This window comes from Mugil cephalus, chromosome 2 (genome assembly GCF_022458985.1).
Source record: "Mugil cephalus isolate CIBA_MC_2020 chromosome 2, CIBA_Mcephalus_1.1, whole genome shotgun sequence".
NCBI lineage: Eukaryota > Metazoa > Chordata > Actinopteri > Mugiliformes > Mugilidae > Mugil > Mugil cephalus.
Window position 1 is genome coordinate 13,583,624 of NC_061771.1, and position 17,782 is coordinate 13,601,405.

Genomic DNA, 17,782 nt, shown 5'->3' on the forward strand with positions numbered 1-17,782 from the left:
CATGCAGGACACTTGTGATCTGTCCTGCAGGGTCCATGGTAATGTCATCCTTCTGGAGCCCTCTGCATTTAGAAAATGCAATAACCGTGAAATTAAACTATTCCTTATTTGTTAGGAACCCCCCCGGGACCCTGTCTGGGATGTGCACTTTGCAGGGAATGCAGAGAGAAATATGAGAATCGTGGTTGGCATTCAGATTCCCAGACAACACAAGAAGGGAACTCTGTGGGGCAGAGCCAACTGTAAGCCATTCCTCAAACTGCAGATGAGTTCAAAATGAGACCATGAGACACTCTGATTAGCATTTAGGAATGTACAGTACGTGACAGTATACATGTTTGTGTGTAAACATGCAAGGATATCCTATGCACTGCATATATAATTTTCTCACAACGCAACTTCAATGTTTTCTTGAAGAAATTAAACCTCTGCACTGTCTGGGAAAATAGCAGTAAGATTTTGTATATCTTAGTTCATACTAGTTCATGGAAGCAAATATCAAGTCTGAGTAGTCAGTAACGCAAGTTATGATTTGGACTTATTTGCAAAAGCAAAGAAAGGCAAATTCTAAACTTCTCAGTCCCACTGATAGTGAAGAAAAAAGTCACACGAATGCTTCTTTTATCAGTTGATTGTGCTTGTGGAACTCAAGGCACACAGGGCTGCAGATGTCATTAATCAGCAGAAAAGATAAGCGAGGAATGATACAAATACCTTTTGGGCTAAGACAATAAAACCTCGACAGTCTATTAGGAGCTTGAATTCTTAAGGAAGTTCACTCGGTGTGTTGACTTTTTTGTGCGATAAATCTCCTGTCTTTTTTTTTTCTTCGTGGATGGTCCTGTGTGGAGCAGCTGTGTGGTTGATTTATCAGTTAAGCCTCCTGCAAATCCTGCAAGCCTCGCTGCGCTTTCAGTTCCTGTGTAGTTTTTCTCAGAAAAAAACAAGGCCACTGTGCAACTTGCTGTCGTTATCTTACATAAATACAGCACCTGCCTGCCAGCATAAATCTGCATGTTCATGTTTTGTCACGCATTTATCCATGACTCTTTTACTCTGACGTTTATTTGGTAGTTTTGGGTGGTGACAATGTGCTATGGACTTCTGACAGAGGACAAGGACTGTTTTCTGCAAGCAGTTAGTGGTTGTTTCAGACACACTTAATGTCGCGCTAAGGGAGATATTTGTGCAAACAGTGGGAAGGATATTAGAGGAATGACAGTAAAAAGCAATATGCAGATGCGTTTTTCAGCTCTGTTATTGATCCTGAACAAATTTTCCTCTTGTTTTCTGGCTGATTGTCTAAAAGTATTGCTTTGATCCTCCCGGAGAGAAGTGGATGATACCCTGACACCCCGGGCTGGTAAGGTTCGGATGAAAGCAGAAATCCTCCATCACGCTAATTAGTTTCACGGACACGCGGCGAGACATGTTCTCGCCCATACGACGCTTGTTAGCGCAAATACGCAAAGATCATGTTGGACATCTGGATAATATCAGATGGGATCATTCCAAAGCATTTTCCGCTCAGCTTTTGATGGGTGGCTCTGTTCCCCGTGCATGAAATCAAATCAGTGATTAGTGTGACACTGAAGACAAAGTGTGTGCTTTTAGCTATTGCACCTGGCCGTAAATCAAGTATGATTATTTTCCGAACGCCGAAATGAAACAAAAAGATGTTTTTGCTACTATTATAAATTGAACATACTGGAAAACACACTGTGCAACACAGGAGTGTTTTACCTAGAAACAGTCAAATTTAATCATGGCTGTGTGTTTCTGGGAATCTTTCTGTGGATTTCTTATATTTGTTCATTTGATAATTGCTCCTCAACAACTCTAACTAGTCTTTGAAGAGCTTTAAACACAATTCAGTCAATACTCCAGGCACCTCTCTGGACCATTACTTCCATTATTCCTATTTCAGTCTGAAGCACAGTAGTTGCACCAGGCAGCATTTCAATTAGAATCCCTCTGCTTCAAGAGCTACAGAAGGAATCTTCCTTTCTGGAGGCTGTGCAGCCAGACAGTGGCAGATAGAGTGGCATTTTCACCGGCATGAGTTATGCAAGCCTGAGTGCGACCTGACTGTAAAAGAAGGCCCATGCGTCACTGCATATGTCGACATTCGAGGTCGACATTCAAGGCGTCTACACCAGAATGATGATGGGTCTGGTTGGCAGCGAGATGGAAGTGGATGAAAGGAAACGGGACGTGTCTTGAGGAGGAGGTGAAGGTTGTGAATGGGAGGTGGCAGAGGGGTAATAAAGGCGGCCGTGTAGCTTTTCATCTCAGTCGAAATGGGGGCCTTCCTCTCTGAGTTACCGTTCACTGTTTCAGGAAAAATAAATAATACTCGGTCACTTTTATACCACAGAAGTTTTTTTTTTTATTGCAAATGCAAGTGTGATGATGATGATGGTGGTGATCTGGGTAAACAACCCAGAACATACCATAAATGTTGATAAAATATGATATTTGTTCATTTTTATGAATAAAAAAAGAAAAGCTTACAATATATTACATATTGCAATTCAAGTCAAAAACAGGGGTCAAAACAGCAGCTCCCTCGGAGAAGCTGTTCAGCACAGGTTAAAGGTTTTGCATCTAACGGAATTACCAGAGAGAGGAGACGCTTTAAAGCAACACATTGTAGCGTTTGCTGAGCTGTAGCCACACGGGGTACTGAAGTTTGCCTTTTTGAAGTTTACCAAGATATTTTAGCTCATGTGCTTTATCATATATTTTTAAGTCTCCCTCAATTTTTTCAGTACATGGCTAACTTCAGTTAACTTGTGACACACACAGCAGACAGTAGTACTGATATTTATTCAGTCTTATGGTAGCATTGGATCTGAGGCTTAATGAGCGGGAAGCATGGCTCTGCACATTGAACCACAACCCATTAGCAGCAGTAGCTAATCAGGACCCAGTAAACAGTGTGCAGTAAATCAACAAAGCCCTCCCATAAAGCTTTTACTCCCGTTTTCAAGTCACTTTGCTACCAAGTGATATAAAATCTTTTTAGTTGGAGTAGTTGCGTAAGGACGAGCCAAAAATGTTGGTCCTGGTGTTCTGGATTAAATAAAGTTTGTGTGTTTAGACCCTTTTTACATAAAGTTGAAGCATGATGCTTGGTTTACACTGCCAGTGGGTTTAAGCAGAGTTTACGCCATAGGGGGCTTGTCAGCATTGTTCAGCAATTACACTTAAACACTAGATGGCAACGAGATGGCTGTCAAGTTTCTCTGTGTACTCACACAATGGTGAAAGGAACGTAGTGGCTGATGTTAAAATTCTAAGCGAATAAATGCATAGCGGGAAGTCTTGCCTACATGTAAGGACCTTGGTAAGGACGACTGAGGAAGGTGAATTGTTAATCGTCTGTGTGCTCAGGCTGCAAATGTCCATCTACAGAAAATGGAATAGCTATTGATTCGGACATAATGGCTTGGTGGTGTGGTGTTCCATACATATATGAGCTGACACGTTAATGGCACTCTAATTTATACCATACAGATATACTTAACCTTAATTATTCTATCAAATAAGTTTGTCATTGCCATCCACTATGTCTGCTGGCTCATGGAAAATTCTGAATACCCAGAACAAAATCTATGAAAAGAACTGCTGCCAACAGGTAATGTCTCAGTGTTTTAATCCCAGCATAAGCTTTTTTGATCGTCCGTATGAAAATTCACTTCACTTCAATGATCAAGACTTTTTTCAAAACGATGGAGTGGTGGTGGTGTGTCGTTGGAGGGGCTCTGTTGGCTCCGTGGTTATGGGAATAGGAGGTAAATGAGGGGGGTAGCAGCAATTTTAAACTGAAATGATAGCTGACAGCTGCAGAGTAGATACATATTGGACATATTTATAGTTTGACTGCAGTAGATGTAAGATGTCTGCTTAGTGACAACAGGCTTCTATGTTGCAAATGACAGTCATTTATATTTAAAAGTCAATTTCAACCAAATGGATTTGATTGGATCAATTTGACCTTTTTGATACATCTCCTTAACTATTAGAGCACTTATTACATGCTCAGTTCATTTCCTTCCATTTGAACGTATTCTGACCTGAATGTAGATAAAAACTGCACATGCTGGTGTCTCCTGGCACTCTCCTCAATATTACTCTGAATTGCTTTAGGCTCCACTTAACATTTCAGCCTAATGTAGGCAATTGTGTAATAGATCGCTAAATGTTTGCAGAAAATGGGTGCAATTTTAGCTGTCAAATTACTTGTTCTTTCAGCAAATGTGACAGGCCAAGAGGTCCCATTTTCTTTCTTATCTTTTCTCCTGTTTCTGAAAACTCTTGTGATGATTTCTGCTTTTAGTTTACCTTCAAGTAAAGCGCTATGAGATGTTTGACGACCTCAATGAAGTACAGGCAAATGGAGCAATCTCATAGCAGGTCCAGGCTGTGACCAGGATCAGGACAAGGATTTTTATCAAAAACAAACAAAACTGTTAAATATAATATAATTTAATATTCTGCATGCATCATCCATTTCTGTTAGGGACAGATCAGAGTTAGGGTTAGGGTTAGGTTTATCTATAACCTTAGCTATAATTTGATCTCATCTCAGAATTCAGTTTAGGTTATTAAAGGCCACATAACAAGCTCTTTTGTAGCAAATAGCATGGCAATCTGAGATACTGTGACCAAGCATTTTCCTAATTCTGAGTCTAGTGTAACTTCTCAGTTTCTGTTTTTCATTACATATCATAGTTTTTTTTTCTAGAGTGTGTAATTTATATCTATGCTGCTTATTTTAAAATGAGAGAGAAACACATTTTTGATTCTTTATGTCTAGAATACATAGTGAACTGACAATAAAATTCACTGAATCTGAGTTTTAAATCCTGCCACACTCACATTAACCAATTAACACGTGCACAAGGTTTTCATTACCCAAAGTATTGGACTAGTTACGTTGGCTTTTAATTTTCTGAGTAGGTTGACATCTCTTTATGGTTAGTGAGCATCATTTTAGTTGTCATTCCCTTAGGCCTTTGGACCTGTGCCTGGTTCATTCAGTAAGCCATCCGAATGTACTTGGCATGCTTTTTTTTTTCCTGTGAATGAAAAATATCCCCATAGCGCTGAGAAACACCATAGTGTTTTTCACTCATCTCTTTAAAAACTGTCATTCATGATGATCTCAGTACAAATTCTGTCCTTGCATTTTTGGAGCAGAGATAAATCCAACAGCCTCATACAGCGCCACGTCTTGAGTGAATAAAGATTACTACTCGCAACAGCTGACTCATTTTGAAGAAGCGATTACAGCCACAGAAGTCTTTGTGGAGCCGTGTCATCGTACCTCTCAGTGATCCGTCTTCATTCAGGCTAAAGAATAAAATTTACATTTATCGTGCCACTACAACCTGTACATGCTTCAGATGCAGGAGTGCCATATTTCTATGCAGTACCTGTACTGTGCATTGCTGCAGTGGACATAATAATAATTAGGGTCTGACCGATATGGATGTTTTGAGGCAGATGCTGATTCCAATATTAGGCCATATAAATTTCAGACAACCGATATATCAGCTGATAAATTTTTTACTTTTTTTAAATTAATAATACAACGAAATACATACTTTAACACTTGTTTTTACGCTTGTTACTAGGGCTGCACGATATCAGAAAAACTTGCGATATTCGATAACATACATGATTATTGCAATATATAAACAAATATTGGAAATTCACAATGTCAGTGTGTTTCTATTTTGGGTTTTCTCTATTAACAGACTCCAGAGTAGTCAATAACAAAACATGCACAAAATACCAAGAAATATCCCTGCTCAACTTTCACTCTTTACTCTAAACAAAAGCACCCCCTGTCTGAATATCTGACATAAAGTTAAAAAAAAGTAATTCTTACCATATGTGCTTCATCAACTAAAATGGCTCCTTACCACTATCTGACATTTTCTCTACCCCCAATTAGTAGATGTATAAGGTTGTTGTCCTCTGGAGCAGTGGTGTTCCTCTCCTAGAACAATGAAACAAGAAATAATTGTTGTTTTGCACTTGTTCCATTTTTAGTCATGTTCCATTCAGTATCATGCAACATCGCATTTGCGTATGTGAGGTGTTAAACCCGTTACTTCTTGTATGACTCTAACATTATCAACCATAATTACCTTTAGTGCTGCTGCTTCCATTTCTGATATAACCATGTCTTGATGTCTGGGACCTTTTCACCACTGATGCCATGTCAAGAAGTTCTTGGGTAGCAGGGTCATCATACTTTCATGACGATCATGTAGTTCAAGAGACATTTCTATTTAAAACCTACCGGTAAACACAGTAATTGTAGGATCAATACACATCTGACACACACATCCTGCCACTACCTGCCATTTAGTAATCTCTTTTGAGTATGCTCATGCACAATTTTCATCTTTTAGGATGGTTGCCTTTAGTGCGTTGGCACCATTGTCTGTAGTAATACACACTTGCTGCTCTTCATGCAGGTCCCAGCTCTCCGACACCTCATGCACTCCATGAGCTTTATTTTCACCAGTATGTGATGGGAAGTTCAAAGTCTGTAGTGATAAAAATGGGCCATGAAACTCAAGTAATGCTCCGTTATTTGACTAGACCAAAGATCTGTTGTACTAGCGTAGTTCTCAACTTCTCTGAACTCATCTTTCCACATGTCGCACAGAGGATGTCGAAACTGCCAAGTGACCTTTTTTTTTTTTTTTTGGCCTTCTTCACAATGACACTGGATGGATCCATTCCCTGGAACTCTGGTTCAGTGGTGTCTACAGATGTAGCTCCTCTCTTGAAACAATGAAATAAGAAATGTCTATCAGGACTTGCAAAGTAGCTGCGTTTCTAACACATGTCGTCTCTTCTGTATCCAAAATATTTCCAAACACCAGTTCTTGCTCGAGAGCACGCCTCCATCATCCACGTTGTCCTCCGCGCTTTTCTCTCTTCCCTCCTCCATTATGACGCTCTTGCTTGCTGCAGTAAATGCACTTAACCTTGTGTGGCTTCGCTTAAACGTCAGGAAACTAGGGCTTCATCTCATCCTTTGGGATATGATTATGCTAATATTGCGATGACCACACATTTTCGATATATTGTGCAGCCCTCAGTTAGAAGGGGGAACATTTTACTATTTTCAGGTACTTTTATTATCAGAACCTGTGAACAACAAGCAGCATATGAACATAAAATAAATCAAAAACATGATAAATAAAATAAAATATCAGAGAATATGAGTCTGTATGACAGGTAGGCTATAGTGCATGTTTTTTTTTCATTAAACATCTTTGAAAACAAGCAAAAGGCAACTGCAAAAGATTGTGGTATTTTACTACGTGGGGCAAGCAGCATAACAACAATATTGAAACAGCATTCTTTTCACAAGTCCCTCTTAATACTGTCAATTTAACAGTGGTAAGTTGCAGTACAGGAAGCACAACTTTTCACAACTGTCTCCTTTGAGGGATCTGTGTTCTTCGTCATAAATGTTACCAGTAGCGCTGAACACCCTCTCGCTTGGTACAGAGGAAGGTGGACAGGAGAGGTACCTCCCAGCCAGGCTTGACAGTCCTTTGAAACGACAGCTGTTGTTCTTCCACCGGTCCAGTGGGTTCCCTTTCTTCCTGTCTATGACAGCCTTCCTCGTGTATCGCTCAAGCTCCTCGAGGATCCCCTTGGGTGCCAGGACCTGACTTGTTGAGGTGAGCATGCTGTCATACAGAAGAGTGTCGCTAACTGTCAGAGCCTCCTAAAAGAACCGTCAGAGCAGTCATTCATCAGTTACGAGGGACCAGGAGAGCCCAGTGACCGGCCCTTTGTTACAATACGCAGAGAGATAAGAATATACCTCCGTAGTGATAAGGGAACAGTGTCCTCTTGAGATCCCTACATCATACATGTGTCCCACAGTCCAGCATAGAGAGACCGACTCCAGTTAGTTATGATAGAGATATATGTCTGATAGCTATATAAATAGACCAGACTTAATGGTTTTCATAGCTTGTCTAGTGTGTCTCTGCCTCGTGAAATGTGACAACCTGTCTTGTCTGTTGTCTGTTTTGTTATATGTTTTATGGTCGGTTTGAGACATTACCAAAGGGCGGGACAGAAACAGAGAGCGAAAAACAATCACGGGTGTTTATGACTGGACTCAACTGAGGAAAGTGTGTTTTGCAGTTACGTAGTCGTGTGGTGAGCGAGCTAATCGCTAGAAACCAGCTAACGTCTGGAGCCTCATGTACAAATACTTGCGTGGATATTCTACGGAAAATGAGCATGCGATAAAAACCAGAAAACGCTGCTCGACCAAAAATCCAGATGTATGAGGAATGTGCGCGTTCCCTTGTGTCCCAATGAACGAGTTCAGCAACATCTCCACTTTGCTCCCAAACATCTGTCCACACTTTGATTTATAGCACATCCTTCATAATTCTTATGTTGTAAGTTTTATCTCAATTCCTCGGCATTACGAGAAATATTTTTACGGTGCAATTATGACTTAACAAATTACGGCCACGGCCGATTCGCGCAGGATTAAGATAACAGACGACCTCCGACACTGTTACAGATACAGACCAGAGGTCCCAGATATGTGTGAGGCTGTCAATGACGCGGGGTCAGACAAGCGTGCACACGGTAAATTGAAAAAGAAGTGGTCCGATATCAAGGTGGATATGAAGCGGAGGAAGGCCGCCCACCCTCAAAGTGTTGCCGGTGCATTATTACGACAGTTTCCCAGCATCACCTCTACGTGTCGTCAAAGGATCAACATCTGTAGACGCGCACGTACGCAGCCGATGAAGTCTGCGTGAGGCACCGCACATTTCCACGGTCATTTCACTCTTGATACGTCTAACTCTGCAGTGATGAAGAACTTACGCCACACGTTTTGGGGTACGCACCCTTTGAACGTGAGGCCACTGGTTATGTTGAGTCTGGATACTTTCCCTCTTTCCCATAGTTCCAGCAATTGAGTAAGGACCCTGCCCTTTCTTATGAACTATTATGAGCTATTCGCCTTGGGTGAGTAACCCCTTTTCTGGCTTGCGCCTGTGAGTAAAGTGCCAATGCTTCGCAACCTGGATTTATATCAGGGCTGCAACATGGGGTGGGAAACTGCCTTTTAGTGCCAGGTTTTTCTTTTAGTTCATTTTCTTTGAGGGGTCCACACAAAAAGTTTACATGGGACTTTCCTTGACTTTCATAGTGGTCGATGTGCCCACATCACATATTAAGATGCCTCCTTTTGCTGATAATTGGAGTTCCTTTTTGAGTTGAATCTCATTCCTATGTATTGCTCAATGAATAGTGGAAGTTATACACCTAACTTTGCATGTTTTCGTCTCCACAGCGCTTACTTATCCGTGACACGCTTGAATTATTCGCGCTGAAAATGCACTTAACGGCACTTGAGCATTCATTTTATAACACAAAAATGCTTTTCACTTGTACCAGAATATGTGTAGTAATCGTGTGCCGTATTCATGTTGAATATGTCTCCATCCCCTGCCAACACGCGCTGCTTCACCTCCGGCTTTCACAACAGGCTATTTGGCTCACGAGAGCTTCCTCCCTAAGCAGCTTGTCACTTTCCAAAGTCCACTTGCGTGAATGATGCTGATCAGCAATTAGAAGCAATACAGAGAGAAGGAAACGATCTCAATTACTGCTGACCTTCTCATGTTCACAAACACACAGATTCAAAGTAAACACAGTGTCTGATTTGAGCCAGAGAGGGAAGGGACAAACAAGGCGAGGCGGCTTAGGAGACAAATTGGAAAGGAAATGAAACCACTGATGGAACAGATGAAGAGTCCCACATTGGAAGTGGAGGGTGTGAAAAGGGAAAGACATATGAATTGCAGACATTAATTAAGATAGTTTCATTTAAAATTCAGAACAAAGAGACAGAGAAATCTCATCTCCAGCTGAGCTCAGTTTAGACTGTGTTATTCATCCTGCTGAATGAAACTGTCTGTGCAGGCTTTATATTAGCCCGCTGACACTACTAACTCTAGTACGCACGCTAGCATTGGGGAGAATAAGATTTGCATGTACAACTCTGTTTCAGGAGGCTTTTTCTCCCCCTTTTTGTAACTGCATTTTTAAACCCCATCTGACCTTTAGCATTTATACTTTCATTATTTAAGGCAAATGTTTCTGGCTGTTTCCTTTGGCTTGTTCTTTAATTTCACCTCATTTCTCCTACCTATCTCTCTATGTAGATATCAGGGTAGAGGTGAAAACTCTGGAAAAATACCATTAGGTTGAAATGTGTCACTGCACAGTCAGGCAGTCGAGGGTGAGGAAGGAGGGGGTTGTGTGTCTATGGGTGATGACTCATACCAAATGATTACATGGCGTTGCTATGTAGTGATGGAGAGCATGAGAGAGAGAGAGAGAGAGAGAGAGAGAAAGATGCCAGCGGGAATCAGACTAGTGCTACAACTCATCCATCTTGTCTGCAATGTTACCAAAGGTCTTTTGTCACATTCCCTCCCACAGATTATGTCATACATGAGACAAATGTGTAAAGCCAATTTTTTTGCCACCGATTTTGTTTAATCCAAAAAAAGGTCAATTTAAATCTGTGCCGACTTGTTGGCTATGATAAAGCATTGCTGCCACGCCAGACAAAGAAAAACAGAACAGTATCACGTTATAACAAGATGTCTTTATGTTACAACTTTCTCATCGTAATGGGGTAATTGACTAATATTTAAACTTGTTTGATGATCTGAAACATTTAAGTGCGACAAACATGCGGGAAAAAAAGAGAAATCAGGAAGGAGACCAACACTCTTTGATATATATACACACATAGATTATTTAATCTCTGTCTAAAACAAGAGGGGGGGGGGGGTGAAGACCCACTGCAGATTTTTTTTTCTCTGCTGTAGTGCAGCTGCCGTACCTCACCGTGCATCTGTAGGTTGGTACACTCTCTATGGTGCAGCGGTAAAGGTTCTTCAGGAGAGATGGAGTGAGTTTCTTCTCTCTCAGCATTCTCAGCAAAAAGAGACGCTGCTGGGTCTCATTTAAATAATGTGGGTGGTGCTGGTGTCCACAGTCCAGCCCAAGTCCTCTGAGATATGCAGACCTGAGGAATTTGAAGCTATATTCCGGAGATGGGGACTCGAGTCACTGCGACTTGGACTTCAGGTAAATGACTTCAGACACGATGACTTGAATGACTTGATTGTTGTTCAGTTTATGTTTGTAATATAATGTTATGTAATATGAAATAAATATCTCTAGCATGTAATATCATGTGGTATGTGGTGGTGTACTGACTGGATGACCACCCTGTCAATCAGTCATCTCTCTCTACCACTCTGCTTACCTACGTTACCTGTCGGAGAAACACGCCCCCCTCTCGTATCAGACGGCCATCATCATCACGTCACTGGGGACAGGAAAGGTGCCAGATGTCTTTGCTTTGGACTTTAAAAACTACACATGTGAAGGGAAACAGCAAAAGTTGCAAAATAACAATTTTGGACTGCCCACTTACAACGTCAAACACATTTGAAGAGCCATTCTGCCGAGTAAGTGCTTGTAAATGAGCTAATATTAGCCTGTTAATTATAGGAGTAGCTAATGTAGTTAGCTAACATTAGCTTAGACTTTATCCCTTTATTGTCATTCAACAAACACAACATCAGTGCATATATTAAACGAAATTTTGTTACCTTGGCTCACAAACATATATTTTAATTTAAAATACACAAATTCACAGAATATAAATGTTGGAATTAAAAGTTGAAGCTTGACATGAGCATGGATACAGCATTTCCAGAAGTTAAATATGGTTTTAAAAGGCACTAAATTTTATATGTGCCACGGCTCGAGAGGTTGGGAAACACTAACTTAAGCAAATATAGTTTTAAAACAATAAATATGGTTATAAAACAGAATAAATTGAATAGATGCGGTTTAATATGGAGTAAGTTAATAGATAAAAACCCAATTTAGCCACAAAGAAATGCATTTTTTTTGTCCTATTGTTGTTTTCTTGGTTTCACAGATTTACGTATGAAAAGGAAAGAAAAGTCTAATTCTACACAGCCAGCAATTTCTCAGTCCCTCCAGCCTCTTCCTCTGGAAGCATATTCAACCCACCATGGAAGGAGTTGTTTTTTTTTGGTCTACAAATAATAATAAATAGTTTTAAAACGTATTTGTGTTTTGTGTTCCAAAAAGGCGTTTAACTTGTAGATTTTCTTGAAGACGTCTCTCCACTCATCCAAGTAGTTTCTTCAGTTCTGAGAGACTAGCGGGAAGTTGAGGTTTAAATAGGAAAACTCTGTGGCTAACACCCACTAGGAACTTACTTGACCAGAAACTGGTGTCACTATTTCAATAATGACTGGGTACTTACCTGTCGTTGAGAGGGGGAACTGTGTGCATCGGCTACTTACCCTATGAATGGAGCTCTAACAATGCTATTGTCAGTGGGAGCCTCCAGTCTCAAGGTGTGAATGGTGTTGAAACTTCTTGGGGACAGAACTGAATTGTAAATAGATGGTAATAAAAATCTCAGTCCACCTCCTCCATTTAGAGAAGGTTTTTCCACAATGATGGCTTCTTTTACTCCTCTCTCAAACCATCTGTCCTCTCTGGCCAGGACTTTGACGGTGTTATATTCAAAGGAGTGTCCTTTGTCCTTCAGGTGGAGGTGGACTGCTGAGTCGTTCCCTGATGAGCTGGCTCTCCTGTGTTGAGCCACGCATTTGTGAATGGGTTTTTTAGTTTCCCCAATGTACAAGTCTGTACATTCCTCACTGCACTAAACAGGATACACTACATTACTCTGTGTTTTGTGTTGTTTGATTCAATGTGTTTTACTGAATATATCAGTTATTAAAATGTCATACTTTTTAAACAGGTTGGATAAATTGGCCAGTAATATTATTTGACAATTACTAATATCTTTTATTTTCTCTTTATTAAGAGCGGATCCTGCAGGTAAGATTGCAATAGTGTGACTTGATCTATTCCAGGACTTGAGTTGTCATAACCTGTGACTTGTCTTTGACTTGCCCCCCAAAAAATGACTTGTGACTTACTTAATACTTGATCCCATCTCTGCTCAACAATTACTTTTAAAACTAGGATAAAGCTCGATTTTGTCTTAAGTGTTGTGCTGTAACCAAGTGGAGCTTGACATATTTTTTCTTGTGTCCTACAACTATTCTGTGGCTGGTCAAATATTGAAATGGATACCCTCAATGGCAGGGAGTAGGATTCTTATGCTGAAAGCTGAAGATATAAACGCTGTGAGCAGGATTTGAACCTGCGCGGGTAAACCCCATTGGATTTCAAGTCCAACGCCTTAACCACTCGGCCATCACAGCGGTGCTAGGGGGATGCCGGGCCTCATGAGCCGCTCACGCCGACATCTTGGTCCTGTGACATATGGACAGGTGTATAAATAACCTGGCCAGAATGCACATAACACGTTAAAATCTCATAAAAAGCATAACCAATGAAATAATCATCTATTCACGATTTACTCGGTGTGAGATCTGGGCCTGTTTAGTTGAACACAAACCTGATATACTCACAGTCTTTCTTTAGTTATTATGGCAGTCATGCTAGAAAAGCCCGGCTTATTTCCAGGCAGGTAGTTTTATTGTCTCTGCTACGGTGTGTGGCTGTTTGAATTTGGCGACTGGTTCAGCCACTTCTAGTTTTGAAGGCTCTTTCATTCATCTCGTGGTTTCCCTCAATAAAGCTGCATGTTTCTCAGTCTGTTCACGCAGTTTAAGAAAGTATTCTGTGTTTTTGTTTTGAAGGGATGCAGGTTTTGGGGTGATGGCGTTTAAGTTCACATAGAAGCATTGCAGTGTTAGACAGCTTTTCTCCACACATCAAGTAGGACGGAGTCAGCTTGGTTTCCCGGTAAAAGTAAATCCAAGGGAAAGATAACTTTCATTGTACTGTCTTGAGCTCACCTTTTTTTGCTTTCTTATGACCACTACTCATAATAATACCTTCAGCTGGGTCTGAATTTTCTCCAGTTTGGGCTGAGTACTTTTTCTTTTCCAGTATTTATCCATGGCTATCACTGCTGTTTCACTCCAACCATCATGACTAGTGGCGTTGTCTGAATGGCAACAGGTAGATAGACAGATTAATTATCTACCTTCAGCCATGTAGTGGAAGAGGATTTAATTGCCTGCCTGTCACTACACGTCTCGCTGGCATAGACGAACCAAGACTAATTATTTGCAGAATATGAATAATAATTTTCTGACCACTTAATTGGAATTGGATCATTTTGAGCGCATGTTGTGGGTTCACAGCAACAGCTTCTCAGTGCTAATGACACACCTGGAATCAACTTCCAACAGATCCTTCACCTGCTTAAATGACGAAGGATTAATGAAGGAATAGTCCATGCGGCCCATGAAATAGCTTTTGAGTCAATTGTCCCTTTCGGTCACTTTAAAAAGAGGTGGCTACATATATTAAAGAGGTGCAATTCCTATATCCTTCCTCCAGTTGGATGTGAATAGCATCAAATTACAACTCAGAGTCTGCACTTTACTCAACTGAAGTAAAGTGCACACACTCAAATGAATCTTGAACGTGTTTTGGTATACAGCTAAAATAACAAAATGATGATGACTACTGGTTTTTGTGAAGGTCCAAATAAATGGGATCTTCTATGTTCAGCATGGTTTGTGAACGCACCACAGTCATTTATTCTATTCAACTTTATTGACTTTATTACAGATGTACAGAGCAACGAAATGCAGCTTAGCATCTAACCAGAAGTGCAATAAGCAGTAAATACATGTAGCATAAACTGTGTGGTATATAAGTGGTTTGGTACAAGTTGTTTTATAGCATATGGACAATATTTACAGATGAAAACCAATGTACAGGTGAGACCAGTGAGGCAAGGCGAGCAACTTACACACTGATTGATTGAGGTACAATGAGCATTTGTGCTTAATTAGACTATAAATGATTTCCTCTAAAGACACTAGAGGAAATGGTAGATGATAAATTAGGTGATACAAAATACAGGTTGTTAAACAATGCATAAATAATAACCAGCAAATACCAAACTAATATTTGGTAGGTGTTGCGGTTTAGTCAGAGAGAGAATAGATGTCCTCAACAGCAAGGAGTGGATCTCCTATTACGCAAGTTCAGAGTTGAGTTGACACAACCGCTGTGAGCAGGATTTGAACCTGCGCGGGGAAACCCCATTGGATTTCGAGTCCAACGCCTTAACCACTCGGCCATCACAGCTGTTAGATACTGGCAATTAGTGATGTTGAAGTTGACGTATCTGGTTTCCAGGTGGATTAGTGTGTACAAGGTACAATGTACATGTTAGTGTGAATTAGTATATTTGTTTGGTGGACAGACTGGACGCTCACTTGGAGCCCTTTACCGTCTGGAATTAGTTGGTGCTAAACCGTGACCACACTGCGGCCTGTTGCTAGTTAGCTCTTCGTGCTAGCAGTATGAGAGACTTCAGGAAACACTTACTGCAGCAAGCTGCTGAGGGCAAACTGGATCCTTATGAACGTGGGCAGAGCCTGAGGAAGTGTTCCCTCACCACGGTGGACACAGTGAATCGTGAGTACTGTTAAGACACTGAAAACTGGATTCAAATGAGCTTGAAAATGTTAGTGTGTCAATGGTTTGGTTCCATTGTTGAGTAGTTCTCAAATGGGGATGAGAACACAAATGCGCAAGTACCAGAGAAGGCGAAACCAGAGCAGGCAAAATTCAGTCAGTATTCAGAGGAGCATCATTTGTACTTGTATTATTTATTATTATTATTAAGGGTACTGGTCACATAAGTGGGAAAGTGTGTGACTTATTTATGCTACAAGTTTTATGCAGTTGCCTGCTGGCACTTAGGCCCCGTCGATAAAAGCAGATAGATGGAACGTTGTGTGAAATACAAATACACAATATAATTTTGGTCCTGCATCAAATTAAATTTGCGGGTGACTACTAGCTCACCCCACTCAGTAAACATAATGGTGGCTCTGGAGGTGTGTTTGTTATTTATTTATTTATTTTTTATTTCAGACAACCCAGACTTTAAATTTTAAGTATGCCGTTAAGGTTATTCAGAACTTTCTTCCTCCAGATCTATGCAGAGGAGAGAGCTGTGCATGGATGCCAGTAGTCCTCCAAAGCTCCAGGTTTTGTGCAAATAATTAAATCTACCAGATTTGATTTGATGCCCTCTCGTAACCTGCCCACATCCTACCCTTTTCACTCTGACAGACAAGTCAGAAGAAGAGCATACAGATGTATCTCTGTGACTCTAATGCTTCTGTGCTGATAATTTGTAGTAGTAATCTTGGCCTGGACTGCCAACAGTGTGTGTGCACAGGTGCAACTAATAATGGTTCCCATTCATCCTGCAGGGCCAGTGAGGCAGCCTGTATGTAGTTATGCGTTTCTGAGACCTCCAAGTAAAATTGGCACGCATCACTTGTAAAGTTGTACGTCATAGATCAAACCTTTTATGACAGAGACCTTCCTGCAAATACGGGTGTCACCGCATCCATCTCAAAGGTTAATGTATGATTTATATGCTTGTAACAGTGAAGGGAATGACACTGACACATCGTGAGCTTGGGTAAATTAAGTGTAGGGTGCGACCCTGGAAATATTTTTGGCTGAAGAAGATGCAAGCAAAGGAAATGATGTGGAGAGGTAAGCTTAATCCGAGCAGCGTCTCGTGTGTTTTTCTGTTTAAATTCTGCCCAGTTCATCCTCTGTGATTCTCTGTAAATAATGTACAGAGACCATGCTATGTTTTAATGGCCAGAAACAACCATGATTTATGCTCAAATGTGGATGTGTCAAGCTCATAACATTAGGCAGCAAAGGGGGTTGCAGAATTTGATAAATCAAATTTATCATATTTATGGCTGTGTGACTCACTGACTCATCTGCAGCATGAAGACCCCCAAAGCACCTCGACACCCTTCTCCTCAGATGGCAGTCATCAATGCATTGTCCACTGGTCATGATCTACAGCTTTGAGTCATGATTTAAAACATTGCAGGTCACTGAAGTTATGCTTTACCGCTGGTCTTTTAAACCGAAGTGCCTCTGAATGTCTGTCCTTGGAAAAAAGAGAATTTCTTGCAAATTGCAGACTTGCAAATTCGTATTTTCTGCAAATGCAAATATTTTCTGAACATTTTACTTTCACTTGCTTCTTTCTCTTTCATGTTTTCCTGCAACCCAATAGAACACACACATTCAGCATAGTCTCAGTTTGTGCGTGTGTCCTCTAATTTGCATGCCGTCCCCTCTGAGTTTCGTGTTCACTGTCTCAGCTTCACTCATACTCAAATCCCTCAGGGTCCGCTAAGTTCGGAGGCTAAGTCAAAGCTTATGGGAACTAATCTTCACCAGTGTGCTCTCTTCCTCTCACATCGCCTTGCAATGTGGTCATCTTAAATGTCCCGAACGGGGCTGATATTTAAGAAGAATGCAGCCCGGAGCACCACTGAATGATGATACTCATGTTAATAAGGAAGGAAGAAACCACAGCTACGTTTTTTTTTTAATCGATAAAACATTTGCTCGGTGGTTAGCGCTGATGCCTCCTTTCCGGGTACTTCGGTTTCCTCCTACCTCCAAAGACATGCTCGTTAGGCTGATTGGTGACTCTAAATTGAGCCTAGGTGTGAGTGGGAGTGCGAATGGTTGTTTGTCTATGTGTTGGCCCTGCGATAAGGTGGCGACCTGTCCAGGATGTACCCCGCCTCTC

At 40.9% G+C, this 17,782-nt stretch overlaps 1 long non-coding RNA gene and 2 other non-coding genes across 3 annotated transcripts in view; 1 reads left to right on the plus strand and 2 right to left on the minus strand.

Moving 5' to 3' along the window:
- Positions 1-7,749, plus strand: part of LOC125000237 — a 38,857-nt gene extending 31,108 nt beyond the window's left edge. Inside the window, exon 3 of the long non-coding RNA XR_007111298.1 lies at positions 7,543-7,749. This is a non-coding gene — a long non-coding RNA (uncharacterized LOC125000237). The remainder of the gene's footprint in view (positions 1-7,542) is intronic.
- Positions 7,750-13,291: 5,542 nt separating this feature from the next.
- trnas-uga lies at positions 13,292-13,373 on the minus strand. The gene has a single exon. It is a non-coding gene; the product is annotated as a tRNA-Ser (tRNA).
- A 1,827-nt stretch (positions 13,374-15,200) lies between these two features.
- trnas-cga lies at positions 15,201-15,282 on the minus strand. The gene has a single exon. It is a non-coding gene; the product is annotated as a tRNA-Ser (tRNA).
- Positions 15,283-17,782: the final 2,500 nt, after the last annotated feature.